This window comes from Capra hircus, chromosome 15, assembly GCF_001704415.2.
Source record: "Capra hircus breed San Clemente chromosome 15, ASM170441v1, whole genome shotgun sequence".
Classification (NCBI taxonomy): domain Eukaryota; kingdom Metazoa; phylum Chordata; class Mammalia; order Artiodactyla; family Bovidae; genus Capra; species Capra hircus.
In genome coordinates this window covers 14,084,493-14,101,657 of record NC_030822.1, presented here as the reverse complement: position 1 = coordinate 14,101,657, position 17,165 = coordinate 14,084,493, and positions in this window count along the sequence as shown.

The following is a 17,165-nucleotide window of genomic DNA, read 5'->3' as shown; positions in this document are numbered from 1 at the left end:
CTGAAGTACAGAGAGTACAAGTCGCATGACAGAGCCTTTTTTAACAGGTAGAACTAAGACCCACACACTTCTGGTTTCTAACTCTGTGCTCTTACTTTACTACTATGCCTACTCCAAATGGTTCTTCTAATCAGAATACTCAATCCACTCCAGAGCTGAAGCCTGACCCCAAATCCTGGCTAGATGCCTGAAAGACAAAGGCCCTGCTAACATTCAAGTGTTTGGACTCTGCCTGATTCCCCCACTATTTGGATTGCTTGTCTAAGTAGGAAGCTGGGGAACTACTATCTGAATCACAACTGTACTTGTCCTAATATTTAGCTTCACCTATCTACAGAACTTGAGATAACCTTTTCAAATATGTCATTTTTTTTTTTTTCCCCCAGAACCTCTATCTTCTCCTTTTGGATATCTTATGGTCATATGGTATACCCCACCTACTGAAAGAATCAAGGTCAATTGTCTCACGCCTCTGGAAGAGTACAAAAATGTTGACTAGAGAGCTAAATATCAATATATTAGTATGCATTTCCTCTATTTGTAAATATGAGAAAGTATACCCAGAAAGTATACCCAGTATGTGGTCTTGCCCAGAGAATGGGCTTGTGGACATAGCAGAGGAAGGAGAAGGTAGGACAAATTGAGAGAGTAGCATTGAAATATAGTCATTATCATGTGTAAAATAGCTTGTGGGAATTGCTGTATAACATAGGAGCTCAGCCTGGTGCTCTGTGAAAACCTAGAGGGACGGGATGGGGGTGGCATGGGAGGAAGGCTCAAAAGAAAGGGACTATATGTATACTTATGGCTGATTCACATTGCTGTATGGCAGAAACCAACATAATATTGTTAAGTAATTGTCCTCCAATTAAAAAAAAAAGATAGATGTTATAATAGCTGAATGATATACTTTTCTTGTAATAAATATTTGGTGGTAGATACTTAGACAAAAACTCCTATTTGGGGGTAACCACCATTTTCTTCTCTCAAACTTTTTTCTACTATGAGAACATAAGCTAACATCTTATGCAGGTTGTGATGGTCACTTTCTTCCCAGTAACATAACTACTACCAACCTATAACAGAGACTATGGTGGAGCATGGAGTAATACAGGCAAATCATCATAAGAATATGACTGGTTAAGCTTTTATAAATCTTGGATTTAAGGCACCAAATTGAGACTCATTTTCCTTATTAATGAAAAGCAATTGGCTGTCTCTCAATGATATTTACAGGATTCTGGATAAATTCCCCAAATTTCTAGCCTTCAGTTTCATTCAAATAAAATAGAGATGATAGTATTTATCACAAAGTGTTGCTGTTGGTAAAAATGAGATCTAGGAGTTTTAATATTAATATGCAATGATTCTATAAATATGACTCGCTAATGTTCTTTCAATTCTTTCCTCCAAATTTAACTACTCTTGAGACTAAACAAATTCAGAAACATACCAGTCCCCAATTTACAAGTAAACCTCATTATCAAAATGATTTGATCACATATTCCCCAGTGGATGGCAAATTAAGAGGGTGCCCACTTAGGTTGAAGTGACCTTTGAAATTGAGTCTATAGGACACAGTGGTCTACTGATGCTGGACTTTAATCATATAGTTTGACTTTCTCTTCACCCATAGAATGTAAAACAAATGAGATACGATTCTCAAGAGTAACTATTAGTGCTATTAATGTTAGTCAGAACAATGGTAAATATCAAGCAAGGTCTTGAGGAAAAAAGAAGTATTCTAAAGACCTGATGAAGTATGGAAATCCTGAAATGCATTTGCTAGATTAATATTATCATTCCACCCAAATGGGACAGTGGTAAAGTATCTGCCTGGCAATTCAGGAGACACAAGAGGCATGGGTTCCATCCCGGGGTCAGGAAGATCCCCTGGAATAGGAAATGGCAACCAACCCCAGTAATCTTGCCTGAAAAATGCCAAGGCCTGAGGAGCCTGGTGGGCTACAGTCCAATGGGTCGCAGAGTCAGACATGTTTACGTGACTAATCACATATGCACAAATACCACCAACACCGCCGCCACCACCACAACCACCACCACCAAAGTAATTTTTCTGCTCCTAAATATTTTCCTGCCTTCATTTTATGGAAATATAATTAGATAGAAAATAGAGTCACTTTAAATGTGACAACTGCACATCACTTTTCATATACCAGACCCTCACCAACAGTGAACAGCACAAAGCTAAGGAAGTATTTCAGATGATACTTGCAATAGTTCAGTTACCTGCTCATGAGCATTGCTTAAAATACCAATATGACTTAATCCAGAAAAAAAGTACACTTTTAGAGTAATTGCCAATGACAGCCGTCAGAGAGGGTGATTCTGAAATTCTGAAATAGAGTTGCTTAAATACTATGCCATATATAGGGATGCATTTTAAAGTAATCCAGGAACAAATCTAACTTTGGTTTGGAAGAATATTCTCCATGAATCTTCTGTGTTTATGAACAATTTGAATGGGAGTATAAATGGACTTTCTTTTACATTATCTTTACAAAGATTATATAATGATCAGCTTTGGACATGTCTTTCCCATTGGAGCAAATCAAAGGCATGCTAACTTATTCTGAAGTCTTCTAAACATAATTTCAGAGTAGGCATGCTTATTGGACACTGTACAATATAAGATTCAGGTTTCCAGTGCTGAAGAGTTTTCTCCAGGAACTCAACCCACAGTGTTTTCAATTGTCACCTGAATCTTTGTCCTGGGGAAACTGGGGCTCAGGGAACCAGGAGAAGAAAATGCTGATCTGCCCTCTAATGCTATTTCTGTCAGTTATATTCCTTTGTGCCTGACCTAGAATTAACATGTATTTTTCTACCAAACAAAACCTGTGGCAGGGTAACTATTAAGACTAAATGGCAAGAACTTTCACATTTATTGACAACTTACTTATCCAAAATTAATCTCAGAGTGACTAATTTTTCAGAAACATTCAGTTAATTGTAGGAGTATATCTTCATCTAAAAGTTTACCCTCAAACTAATAAGAGATGTTATCTTGAAGGCAACATGATTGTACCTCAGATATGTCATTATTTTTGTGCTTATTAGCACTATATAATAGATTAGGTAAATTTAAATTTTTGTTGCACAGATTTTTTTCGAGGGGATGCCAAATTGTTGTTGTTGTTGTTCAGTTGCTAAGTCATGTCCAACTCCTTGCGACCCCATGGGATATTGCACACCAGGCTCCTCTGTCCTTCACAATTTCCTGGAGTTTGCTCAAATTCATATCCATGAGTCAGTAATGCTGTGTAGCCATTTCATCCTCTGCTGCTCTCTTCTTTTTTTTGCCTTCAATCTTTCCCAACATCAGAGTCGTTTCCAATGAGTTGGCTGTTTGTACCAGGTGGCCAAAGTATTGGAGCTTCTGCTTGAGCATCAGTCCGTTCAATGAATAGACTATTCGGGGCTGATTTCCTTTTGGATCAACTGGTTTGATCTCCTTGCAGTCCAAGGGACTTTGAAGTTTTCTCCAGCACCACAGTTTGAAAGTATCAGTTCTTCAGGTCTCAGCTCTCTTTACGATCCAACCATAAAATTCATACATGACTACTGGAAAAACCATAGCTTGACTATATGGACCTTTGTTGACAAAGAGATGACTCTCATTTTCAATACATTGTTTTGGTTTGTCATAACTTTCCGTCTAATGAACAAATGTGTTTTAATTTCAAGACTGCTATCATCATCCACAGTGATTTTGGAGCCCAAGAGAATAAAATATATCACTGTTCCCCCTTTTTCCCCTATTTTGCCATGAAATGATGGGCCCAGATGCCATGATTTTAGTTTTTTGAATGTTGAGTTTCAAGCCAGCTTTCTCCCTCTTTTCTTTCACCTTTATCAAAAGGCTCTTTAGTTATTCTTCACTTTCTACCATTAGAATGGTATCATCTGCATATCTGAGATTTTTTTGATATTTCTCCCAGCAATCTTAATTCCAGCTTGTGAGTCACCCAGCCTGGCATTTTGCATGATCTACTCGGTGGTGGTCGTTTAGTCCTAAGTCTTGTCTGACTCCTGTGATCCCATGCACTATAGCCTGCAAAGCTCCTCTGATCATGGCATTCTTCAGGCAAGAATACTGGAGTGGGTTGCCAGGTTCCTCCTCCAGGGGATCTTCCTGAGCCAGAAATCAAACCCTGTCTCCTGATTTGCAGGGAGATTCTTTACTGACTGAGGTATGAGGGAAGCCCTTGTGATGTACTCTGCATAGAAGTTAAATAAACAAGGTGAAAATATATAGTCTGTTGTAATCCTTTCCTAATTTTGAACCAGTCAGGTGATCCATGTTTTGTTCTAATGTTGCTTCTTGACCTGCATACAGGTTTCTCAGGAGACAGGTAAGGTGGTCTGGTATTCCCATCTCTTTAAGAATTTTCATGTTGATGTATGGCAACACCAATACAATATTGTAAAGCAAAAAACAAAACAAAACAAAAAAACAAATAAATTCTAATTTTTGAGAAAGGAAAAAAAAGGTTTCTTAAGTTTGTTGTGACCCACACAGTTAAAGGCTTTAGTGTAGTCAATGAAGCAGAAGTAGATGTTTTTATGGAATTTCCTTGCTTTCTCCATGATCCAATGAATGTTGACAATTTGATCTCTGGTTCCTCTACCTTTTCTAAACCCACCTTGTACATCTGGAAGTTCTCAGTTAGTGTACTGCTGAAGACTAGCTTGAAGGATTTTGAGTATCACCTTGCTAGCACATTGAATGAGTGTAATTTTATGGTAGTTTGAAAATTCTTTGGCATTGTCCTTCTGTGCAATTGAAATAAAGACTGACCTTTTCCAGTCCTGTGGCCACTGCTTAGTTTTCTCAATTTGCTGACATATTGAGTGTAACACTTTAACAGCATCATCTTTTAGGATTTGAAATAACTCAGCTCAAATCATGTCACTTCTACCATCTTTATTTGTAATACTGCTTCCTAAGGCCCACTTGACTTCACGCTCCCTCATGCCCAGCTCTAGGTGAGTGACCACAGCATCGTGGTTATCTGGTTCATTAAGACCTTTTTTGTATAGATCTTTCATGTGTTCTAACCATTTCTTTTTAATCTCTTTTGTTTCTTTACATCCTTGCAATTTCTGTCCTTTATCATGTCCATTCTTCCATGATATATTCCCTTGATATCTCCAATTTTCCAGAAGAGAACCTAATTACTTTGTTTGAATTCCCATTTTCTAGGAGCATATTTGTTTTATTCCCAACTATCAACTCATTGTGAATAGTGAAATTGTCTAATTTTTGTCTGAATTTTTGGTAACTAATATTGGGTAGCACATAATAGATTTCTAAGAAAAACAGGGTGTATTTCATATGAATAAAAGAAGAAAATGAATTTCTCTATCAGAAGGTCAACAAAAGAAGAAAAATCAATAGATTATTAAAAGGAACTACTGTATGCTAACAGAGGAAGAGAAACCTGCCGTTTGCCAATGATATCACAAGTTCACAAGAGGTAATACATAAGAAGTAAAGCTCAAGAATTCTTTTTGAAAAGTTATTTCTACCTACATAGTTCTATTCTTAAATGTACAGTAATTTGAGTTTTAGAAATTGCATATACCTATAAATTACACCAAGCAACCTGTGTAAAATCCACCCTTCACTCCAGAACATTTCTGTGTTACCTCTTCCAGTCAATTCCACCCTTCTTGGAAGAAAACCACTGTTTGTGTTCTGAGCACAATAGATTAATTTTGCCTGTTCTAGGATTTCTGAAAATTGGAATCAGCCCATATAATTCTCAAGTAAAACTGCATTTTCTCATCTAAATCTCTGTGAGATATATTTTTGTTGTTGCATATATCAATTATGTGTTTAATTTGTGAATCAGTGTAGTTGGTGACACTGAAGTTTAAATCATTTATAGCCTTACTGAAAAATTTTCCCTCTACTTATTCTGAATTCAGATTGGCAAAGGAGATTGTCAAGGATGTATATTGTCACCTGCTTATTTAACTTACATACAGAGTACATCATACGAAATACTAGGCTGGATGAAGCACAAACTGGGATTGAGATTGCCGGGAGAAATGTCAATAAGAGGAACTAAAGAGACTCTTGATGAAACTGAAAGAAGAGAATGAAAAAGCTGGCTTAAAACTCAAAATTCAAGAAACTAAGATCATGGGATCCAGTCCCATCACGTCATGGCAAATAGATGGGGAAACAATGGAAACAGTGACAGATTTTACTTTCTTGGGCTCCAAAATCACTGCAGATGGTATATGCAGCCATGAAATTAAAAGACACTTGCTCCTTGGAAGAAAAGTTATGACCAATAAAGACAGAATATTAAAAGGCAGAGACATTACTTTGCTGACAAAGTTCTGTCTAGTCAAAGATTTCTTATTCCAGTAATCATATATGGATGTGAGAGTTGGACTATAAAGAAAGCTGAGCACCAAAGAATTGATGCTTTTGAACTGTGGTGTTGGAGTAAACTCTTTAGAGTCCCCTGGACTGCAAGGAGATCAAACCTGTCCATCCTAAAGGAAATCAGTCCTGAATGTTAATTGGAAGGATTGATGCTGAAGCTGAAACTCCAATACTTTGGCCACCTGATGGGAAGAACTGACTCATTTGAAAAGACCCTGATGCTGGGAAAGATTGAAGGCAGGAGGAGAGGGCGATGAAAGAGGATGAGATGGTTGGATGGCATCACTGACTTAATGGACATGAGTTTGAGTAAACTCTGGGAGTTGGTGATGGACAGGGAAGCTTGGCATGCTGCAGTCCATGGGGTCACAGAGAGTCAGAGACACTAAGCGACTGAACTGAACTGAACTGAACTTACTCTGATAATTATGGAGAGAAGGTTGCTGACCTTTTAGAGTGATGTCATAAATAATTGGTATCAAAAGTAATAATTTTAGCATTACTTAAGCAATTAGAAATTGGTGTATGAGTGAGAAAAATTTGGTGATAGAACTGAAACTTCAAATATATACATTATGATATATCAGTGAGACACGTATGAAGAAATATTGAGTAAGTAGCTGGAGGTTTGAGAAAATAAGTGAATACATATAAAATTAGTATAGCTCTTAGAAGGCAGAAATTGCTTAATAATTATGAAGTGCTATAGTAACTAGATGGCTTAGAGATTATTCTATTTTTATTTCTGTCCTTGATTATAAAGAATAAGGATCTACTAGGCTTTTTGTTATTGTCTTGGGAAAAAAAACAGCTCTTGATTTGCAATCTAGTCATAGATTAAGCAAATGTGAAAATTCTCAAAGGAGGGGGACATTTACTATAAATTTTAAAAATCTTTGAGAACATCTATTATCTTTGTAGTTATTAGAAATCTATAGGGTTCAGTCACAGAATACATATTCTTTTCAATGCATCTACATTTTCCCCAAGCTTTGCTATAAAACTAAAATTTTGATATTTTTAACAATATTAAAATAATACAAAAATATTCTTTGATGAAAACAGTGCTGAATAAGAAAAGTTTTATTCTTTGAAATTATTGAGAATTCTTGTTTTTTGAGACATAGTTTTACTCTTTCTCATAGCCTAACTCTCCTACTTTTTTGTTTTCTTCATGATAGTTCTCAAATTTTTGTAATCATTTAATTTGTCTTGCTCTTTAGAAACAGAAACATCCAGACAATTGTCAGGATAAACATTTCTCTCTGGAAAGAGAGGTGTCTGAATTCCAGATGGACAATATCTCAGATGATGATAAGTTCCAGAACAGCAGAGTGGTAAAGGGTATATGTAATGGAGTGGATTAATATCAAGGCCATGAGAACCTGTGGTTCAAAATTAGTCAGCCATGCAGCAATTGAACTCACCCAAGTAGACAGCAGAGCTAGAGAGTATAGAGGAACATTGGGCATCCATTAGTAACTCTTGCTGAGGGAAAGTTAATGGTCTCAAATGATGTCCCTGTAGAGTATGAATGAGAGCATGAACTCCAGAGGAGAAGAGTTCAAAAAAGAGTGAAATGAGAATGCTTTGAACACTGCATCGGAAAATAAGAGAGCTAGTGCGAAAAAACACTTGAACTCATCTCACATGTTAGTAAAGTAATGCTCAAAGTTCTCCAAGCCAAGCTTCAACAGTACATGAGCTAGGAACTTCCAGATGCTCAAGCTGGATTTTGAAAAAAGCAGAGGAACCAGAGATCAAATTGAGAATATCTATTGGATCATTGAAAAACCAAGAGAGTTCCAGAAAAAAAAAAAAATCTACTTCTGCTTTATTGACTATGCCAAACCCTTGGATGGTGTGGATGAAAACAACCTGTAGAAAATCCTTGAAGAGATGGGAATACCAGACCACCTGACCTGCCTCCTGAGAAATCTGTGCACAGGTCAGAAAGTAACAGTTAGAACTGGACATGGAACAACAAACTGGTTCCAAATAGGGAAAGGAGTACGTCAATGCTGTACATTATCACCCTGCTTATTTAACTTACACGCAGAGTTCAGTTCAGTTCAGTTCAGTCACTCAGTTGTGTCCAACTCTTTGCGACTCCACGAATCGCAGCACGCCACACCTCCCTGTCCATCGCCAATTCCCGGAGTTCACTCAGATTCACATCCATCAAGTCGGTGATGCCTTCCAGCCATCTCATCCTCTGTCGTCCCCTTCTCATCCTGTCCCCAATTCCTCCCAGCAACAAAGTCTTTTCCAATGAGTCAACTCTTCGCATGAGATGGCCAAAGTACTGGAGTTTCAGCTTCAGCATCAGTCCTTCCAAAGAAATCCCAGGGCTGATCTCCTTCAGAATGGACTGGTTGGATCTCCTTGCAGTCCAAGGGACTCTCAAGAGTCTTCTCCAACACCACAGTTCAAAAGATCAATTCTTCGGCACTCAGCCTTCTTCACAGTCCAACACTCACATCCATACATGACTAGTGGAAAAACAGCCTTGGACTAGACGGACCTTAGTCGGCAAAGTAATGTCTCTGCTTTTGAATATGCTCTCTAGGTTGGTCATAACTTTTCTTCCAAGGAGTAAGCATGTTTTAATTTCATGGCTGCAGTCACCATCTGCAGTGATTTTGGAGGCCCCAAAAATAAAGTCTGACACTGTTTCCACTGTTTCCCCATCTATTTCCCATGAAGTGATGGGACTGGATGCCATGATCTTTGTTTTCTGAATGAAGAGAACATCATGAGAACTCTGGGCTGGATGAAGCACAAGCTGGAATCAAGATTTCCAGGAGAAATATCAATAACCTCAGATATACAGATGACACCACCCTTATGTCAGAAAGCGAAGAACTAAAGAACCTCTTGACGAAAGTGAAAGAGGAGAGTGAAAAAGTTGGCTTAAAGCTCAACATTCAGAAAATGAAGATCATAGCATCCAGCCCATCACTTAATGGCAAATAGATGGGGAAGCAATGGAAACAGTGAGAGACTTTATTTTGGGGGGCTCCAAAATCACTGCAGATGGTGATTGCAGCCATGAAATTAAAAGATGCTTACTCCTTGGAAGAAAAGTTATGATCAACTTAGCCAGCATATTAAAAAGCAGAGACATTACTTTGCCAACAAAGGTCCATCTAGTCAAGGCTATGGTTTTTCCACCAGTCATGTATAGATGTAAGAGTTGGACTATAAAGAAAGCTGAGCACCTAAGAATTGATGCTTTTGAACTGTGGTGTTGGAGAAGACTCATGAGAGTCCCTTGGACTGTAAGGAGATCCAACCAGTCCATCCTAAAGGAAATCAGTCTTGACTATTCATTGGAAGGACTGATGCTGAAGCTGAAACTCCAATACTTTGACCTCCTGATATGAAGCACTGATTCATTTGAAAAGACCCTGATGCTAGGAAAGATTGAAGGCAGGAGGAGAAGGGGCTGACAGAGGATAAGATGGTTGGATGCCATCACCAACTCAATGGACATGAGTTTTTTGTAAACTCTGTGAATTGGTGATGGACAGGGATGCCTGATGTGCTGCAGTCCATGGGGTCACAAAGAGTCGAACATGACCGAGCAACTGAACTGAACTGAACTGAGTGCAAAAAAAAAAAAAAAAAAAGATGTTGTTACCTCTAGTTAACAGAAGAGCAATAAGGTGCTGAGGGGACAACAACAGAGGATGAGATGGTTGGATGGCATCACCAACTCAATGGACACAAATCTGAGCAAACTCTGGGAGATTGTGAAGAACAGGAAGGCCTGATGTATTGCAGTACATGGGTCACAAAGAGAGAAGACTGATCGATGGAAGAACAATAAGGTATTGGAGAACACAGGTCTGTGAGTGATATAAGTTAATTTTTGACTGTCTCCACTGACCACATGCAGAAAATATCCTTTTCATTTTCCTAATAGGAAAGGACTCCACATTTTCATCAGTAATATTCTCTAGCAATCTGTAAGATTCTCTAAACCTTACAAAGAGCATGTGGTCCTCCAATCCCAATGTGGCACGTTCTATGTAAAAGTTAGAATAAAGACAACTATTCTCTTTATTCTATTCCACTCCACATAGCATATGGAGGAATAAAAGGACCAGATTCCCAAAGCCTGCAAGGCTGAGCCTTGATGTGCTCATATGCTCAGTCATGTCCAACTCTTTGCAGCCCATGTAACGTAGCCCACCAGGCTCCTCTGTCCATGGAATTTTCTAGGTAAGAGTAGGATGCCATTTCTTACACCAGGGTATATTCCTGACCCGGGGATTGAAACTGTGTCTGTTGTGTCTCCTGCTATGGCAGGCAAAATCTTTACCACTAGCACCACCTGGGGAGCCTTGCTGTAAACTTATTCAAATGAATCATTTACTGAGTTACTATGAAAACCCTGGTGTACTATATCTCTGACTTCCTTTACACTGGATACAAAAGGAAAGAGTGAAAACTGCATCTATCGAAAAACTATGTTTTTCCCCCTGAAAATTTATGAAAAGTATAAAATATATAATATATGTTGATCCCAAAATGAAGCCAAACATTTTAATTGATATTGGTTCTTGATTAAAAATCCATATATTTGGGTCACTCTCCAGGACACTTGAGTAAAAATCTCTAGTTTGGAGCCTAGAATGTGGATTTTGACCTTTGTCCTTGAATCTTCTCTGCAACCAAGTGCTTGAGAGTCATAAACTACTTCCAAAAATATTCATAGAAATATATATTGGCCTATCTGTCATATGCTATCAGAGATTAGTTTTCTTTTACATTTAATTTAACATGTGATTAATGCATAAGTAGAATTTTCATTGCAGAAAATTATATTTCAAGATGCAGTTCAGTTAGTAAGTTAATGATTCATGAATGAAATGATTTATAGCATTTGAATCATAATAAGATACTTGGTTCTGTGGTTGAAATAAGTTTCTGTTCTTTGAACCCTTCATAAAAGGGTAGAACATATTTTGTCAGAAAGTATCTGATAAAAAATAAAAGAAAGTATCTAATGGAGAAATAGTTAAGAGGAAGTTTTCTTCCTGGCAGTTTAAAAAAATGAGAGATAAATTGTGAGGAAAAGTGATAAAATTCGACAAAGATAAATAAATCCTAAATTTATTTGGATAAATACTGCCAAAGTCATGGTAAGTTCATGAAACAAGAGGCAATGAAATATTTTCTTATGAACCAGTTCTTCCAATACTAAACGTTCTCTATGAGGAATAAAATTTAGTACTAGATAGGAAAAAACTGAAAATATTATTTCTAAACCACTATTAATGATTTCACTGAGTGTTGAGACAGCTAAGATATGGAAATACATGACTGCTACTCTTATTTTCAATCAAAATTGCAGATTAATTATTAATATTCAAAAGAGATAAAATTTTAACTTGATTTTGCTTTCACCTTATGCTTTTGAGCATCTGAAGGAGGAAACAGGGATCTGAAGAGTACCCCTATTAAGAACAACTCAAACAAATTGTCCTTGACACTGACAATAAGTCGGTCAACTATACAGAATATAATTGGAATCTGGCAACATTTCCACAAAGGCTGTTTGGATTTACTTAGAAAAATGTAGAATTTGAAGATGACACAAAGTAAATTAAATACATATTTAGCTGTCTAAATCTCAGTAACATGACTGTGCTTATGTAATTAATTTGTGCCAATAACAATATATACTCTCAACTATTTGCTAAATAAATTATTTTAAACTATGGAGAAGGCGATGGCATCCCACCCCAGTACTCTTGCCTGGAAAATCCCATGGATGGAAAAGCCTGGTAGGCTACAGTCCCTGAGGTCGCGAAGAGTCAGACATGACTGAGTGACCTCACTTTCACTTTTCACTTTCATGCATTGGAGAAGGAAATGGCAACCCACTCCAGTGTTCTTGCCTGGAGAATCCCAGGGACGGTGGAGCCTGGTGGGCTGTCATCTATGGGGTCGCACAGAGTCAGACACGACTGAAGCGACTTAACAGCATTTTAAACTAACTTAGATGAACAAAGAAAACAGGTTTTTGAATGAGAAACTGGGGAAAATATGTTGTACAATAGATTCAAGATCCAAAATAAAAATGATTTGTTAGAAAATGGAATATTTCTATTAACATTATTCTTTTGCCTTCTTAGTGGCATAGTCATTTATCACTTCTTTCCACTCACTATTTTTGTGATATTATTTCCATGGAGAAAGTTAAAATACTGTATTTCATTCTTGTATCTTATATAATTTTAATAATTTTCCATTTTTTACAGGTTTATATTTTTTTACTGGTATTGTCCCCCTGCTTATTTAACTTATATGCAGAGTACATCATGAGAAACGCTGGGCTGGAAGAAGCACAAGCTGGAATAAAGATTGCCGGGAGAAATATCAATAACCTCAGATATGCAGATGACACCACCCTTATGGCAGAAAGTGAAGAACTAAAGAGCCTCTTGATGAAAGTAAAAGAGGAGAGTGAAAAAGTTGGCTTAAAGCTCAACATTCAGAAAACTAAGATCATGGCTTCCGGTCCCATCACTTCATGGCAAATAGGTGGGGAAACAGTGAAAAAGTGAGAGACTATTTTGGGGGCTCCAAAATCACTGCAGATGGTGAGTGAAGTCATGAAATTGAAAGACACTTGGAAGAAAAGTTATGACCAACCTAGACAGCATATTAAAAAGCAGAGACATTACTTTGCCACCAAAGGTCCATCTAGTCAAGGCTATAGTTTTACCAGTAGTTATGTATAGATGTGAGAGCTGGACTATAAACAAAGCTGAGCACCAAAGAATTGACACTTTTGAATTGTGGTTTTGGAGAAGAATCTTGAGAATGCCTTGGACTGCAACGAGATCCTATCAGTCCATCCTAATGGAAATCAGTCCTGAATATTCATTGGAAGGACTGATGCTGAAGCTGAAACCCCAATACTTTGGCCATCTGACTTGAAGAACCGACTCATTTGAAAAGACCCTGATGCTGGCAAAGACTGAAGGCAGGAGGAGAGGGCGATGACAGAGGATGAGATGGTTGGATGGCATCACTGACTCAATGGATGTGAGTTCGAGTAAGCTCTGGGAGTTGGTGATGAACAGGGAGGCCTGATGTGCTGCAGTCCGTGGGATTGCAAAGAGTAGGACATGACTGAGCAACTGAGCTGAACTGAACTGAATGTCATAAGGGCTTTCCTGGTGGCTCAGTAGTAAATAATCCACCTGCAATGCAAGCGCCACAGGAGGCATGGGTTCAGCCCCTGGGTTGGGAAAATCTCCTGGAGGAGGGCATGGCAACTCACTCCAGCATTCTTGCCTAGAGAATCCCATGGACAGAGAAGTCTGGTGAGCTACAGTCCATAGGGTCGCAAAGAGTCAGACGCAACTGAAGTGACTTTACATGAACATGGATGTCACACAAATGCTTAGGGTTATTGAAAAATTGGAAAGATCTCTGTCAAGTGTATTTTATACATAAGCTGCAATATTGTATAGAACTTTATGAGTTTGGCTTTTTGCATTTGACATCTTGTACTTCATCCCATGCCCGCATATTTCTGGTCTTCAAAGCTGTGGGAAAGTTCACAGTCTGAAATGAACCCTGGCCATGAAAATGTTACCAGTTTTGTTTGTCAATGAGATGAAAGCTGTTCCTATGGCAGTAAGGTTGACAAAAACCTAGCTACATGCAGATATGAATGCAAATCATAGACAAAACACACACATGCATGCACGCACACACGTATATGCTTAGTACTTATGACATATATGGTTATACCTCATTTTATTGTGCCTCCCTTTATTGTACTGCACAGATATTGCATTTTTCATAAATTGAAAGTTTGTAGTAACCCTGTGTCAGGCAAATCAATTGTCATTTTTCCAACAGCATTTGCTCATTTTGTGTCTCTGTGTTATATTTTGGTACTTTTAGTGGTATTTATACTTTTTCATAATTTTACACTTGTTATGATGACCTGTGGTCAGTGACATATGACTGATTGGAGGCTCAGATGATGGTTAGTATTTATTAGTAATAAAGTATTCTTAAAGTATGCCCATTGCTTTTCAGACATAATGCCTGTGCACACCTAACAGACTATAGCATAAACATAAGTTTTGTATGCTGTGGAAAAACAAAAAAATTCATATGTCTTGTTTTATTGCAGTGGTCTGGAACCAAACCCACAATATCTCCAAGGTATGCCTGTGCTCACACACACACAGATATGTATAATGCTAAATATATACTAAATGTACATGGAAGCCTAGATTACTCAACCCAAACTGAGTGTCCAATTGCATCTCAACTTCCCAAGAAATGGACAGTAGATCCACTGGGAGCCACTTACACTATTTAATATGAGAGTTATGTGATGAAAGGGACACTAGAACAATCAATGGCCATACCTAATCTTAAAATATTTAGTTTTTAAAATTTTATAAAAACCTGTGTCCATGTGAAAACATTGGTTGGGCATCTCCTAGGGCTCTTGAAGATGACTGAAAATGTGAGGAATCTTTAAAATTTTGCTTTCTGTCACATTCATTGCATGGAAAATGCTGTGGTCAAATTCATCTCAACAACGTGTTTTCAACACTATATTTTCACAGGATACAATAAAGGGAAAGGGGGTCTGATGGGGTTGGAGGCTCACATTTAGAAGGAGAGAAAAGGCTCAGTTATATAAGACTTGAGCAAAAAATACAGGCAATATGAAACACAGACAGTGCTTTGAACAAAAAGATAGTGCTCTACTGCTCCCAGCCCAGATGGATTGAATAAACTACACTTAAGGAGAAGGCAATGGCACCCCACTCCAGTACTCTTGCCTGGAAAATCCCATGGACAGAGGAGCCTGGTGGGCTGCAATCCATGGGGTCTCTAAGAGTTGGACACGACTGAACAACTTCACTTTCACTTTTCACTTTCATGCATTGGAGAAGGGAATGGCAACCCACTTCAGTGTTCTTGCCTGGAGAATCCCAGGGATGGGGGAGCCTGGTCGGCTGCCGTCTATGGGGTCGCACAGAGTTGGACACGACTGAGGCGACAGCAGCGGCAGCAGCAAGCAGCAGATAATTGTGGCAAATGTACTCAGTTCATGTCTTTATCAACAAAAAGGGGGCAACTCAATTAATCATCCAAAAAATACTGTATAATCAAAATTGGAATTGGTCAAATAGAACAAAGTATTGGAATGAAATGACACTTGGTCTGACAATATCTCATGAGATGAAAGTGAGCAGAGAGAGAGATTCTCAATGTGGAAGGAGAGCAATTTAAATGTTTTACAATGCTCCAGGAGATGTTCATTGAATATATCCTGTCAATTTTTGTCAGAGGCATTGGAAGGAAGAGTATACTTTTGTAAGACAGTGCTACATTCAATATTGCACATTCAGAAATAAGTATATTATATAGGAATAATAAAACTCAACATTCAAAACTTAAGATCATAGCATCTGGTCCCATCATTTCATGGCAAATAGATGAGGACACAATTGAAACAGTGAGATTTTATTCTCTTGGGCTCCAAAATCACTGCAGATGGTAACTGCAGCCACGAAATTAAAAGATGCTTGCTCCTTGGGAAAAAAAAGCTATGACAAATCTAGGCAGCATATTAAAAAAGAAGTGACATTACTTTGCTGACAAAGGTCCGTATAGTCAAAGCTATGGTTTTTCCAGTAGTCATGTATGGATGTGAGAAGTGAAGTCGCTCAGTCATGTCCAACTCTTTGAGACCCCATGGAGAGTGTAGCCTACCAGACTCCTCCGTCCATGGGATTTTCCAAGCAAGAATACTGGAGTGGGTTGCCATTTCCTTCTCCAGGAGATCTTCCCAGCCCAGGGATTGAACACAGGTCTCCCACCTTGTAGGCAGACACTTTATCATCTGAGCCACCAGGGAAGTGAGAGATGGACCATAAGTAAGGCTGAGCACTGAAGAACTGATACTCCTGAACTGTGGTGTTGCAGAAAATTCTTGAGAGTTCCTTGGACTGCAAGGAGATCAAACCAGTCAATCCTAAAGGAAATCAATCCTGAATATTCATTGGAAAGACTGATGCTGAAGCTCTACTACTTTGGCCACCTGTTGCAAAGAGCCAACTCATTTGAAAAGATCCTGATGCTGGAAAAGATTGAAGGCAGGAGGAGAAGGTGATGACAGTGGATGAGATGGTTGGATGACATCACCAACTCAATGGACATAAGTTTGAGCAAGTTCCAGGAGATGGTGAAAGACAGGGAAGTCTGGCATGCTTCCCTGGAGTCACAGAGTCCATGGAGTCACAAAGAGTTGGACATCATTGCACCTTTTAAATGTCTTATCTGATTTAATCCAGCAAACAATCATATGAGGATGTAAATTACTGAATTTACAAAGGATGAGATACTGCTTTGTATCATTTACAAATGATGACAACAAATAACAATGAGAAAGAAGAATGGAACTGGAGGAATCAACCTGCCTGACTTCAAATTCCACTACAAAGCCACAGTCATCAAGACAGTATGGTACTGGCACAAAGACAGAAATATACATCAATGGAACAAAATAGAAAGCACAGAGATAAATCCATACACCTATGGACACCTTATCTTCGACAAAGGAGGCAAGAATATACAAGGGAGTAAAGACAATCGCTTTAACAAGTGGTGCTGGGAAAACTGGTCAACCACTTGTAAAAGAATGAAACTAGATCACTTTCTAACACCATACACAAAAATAAACTCA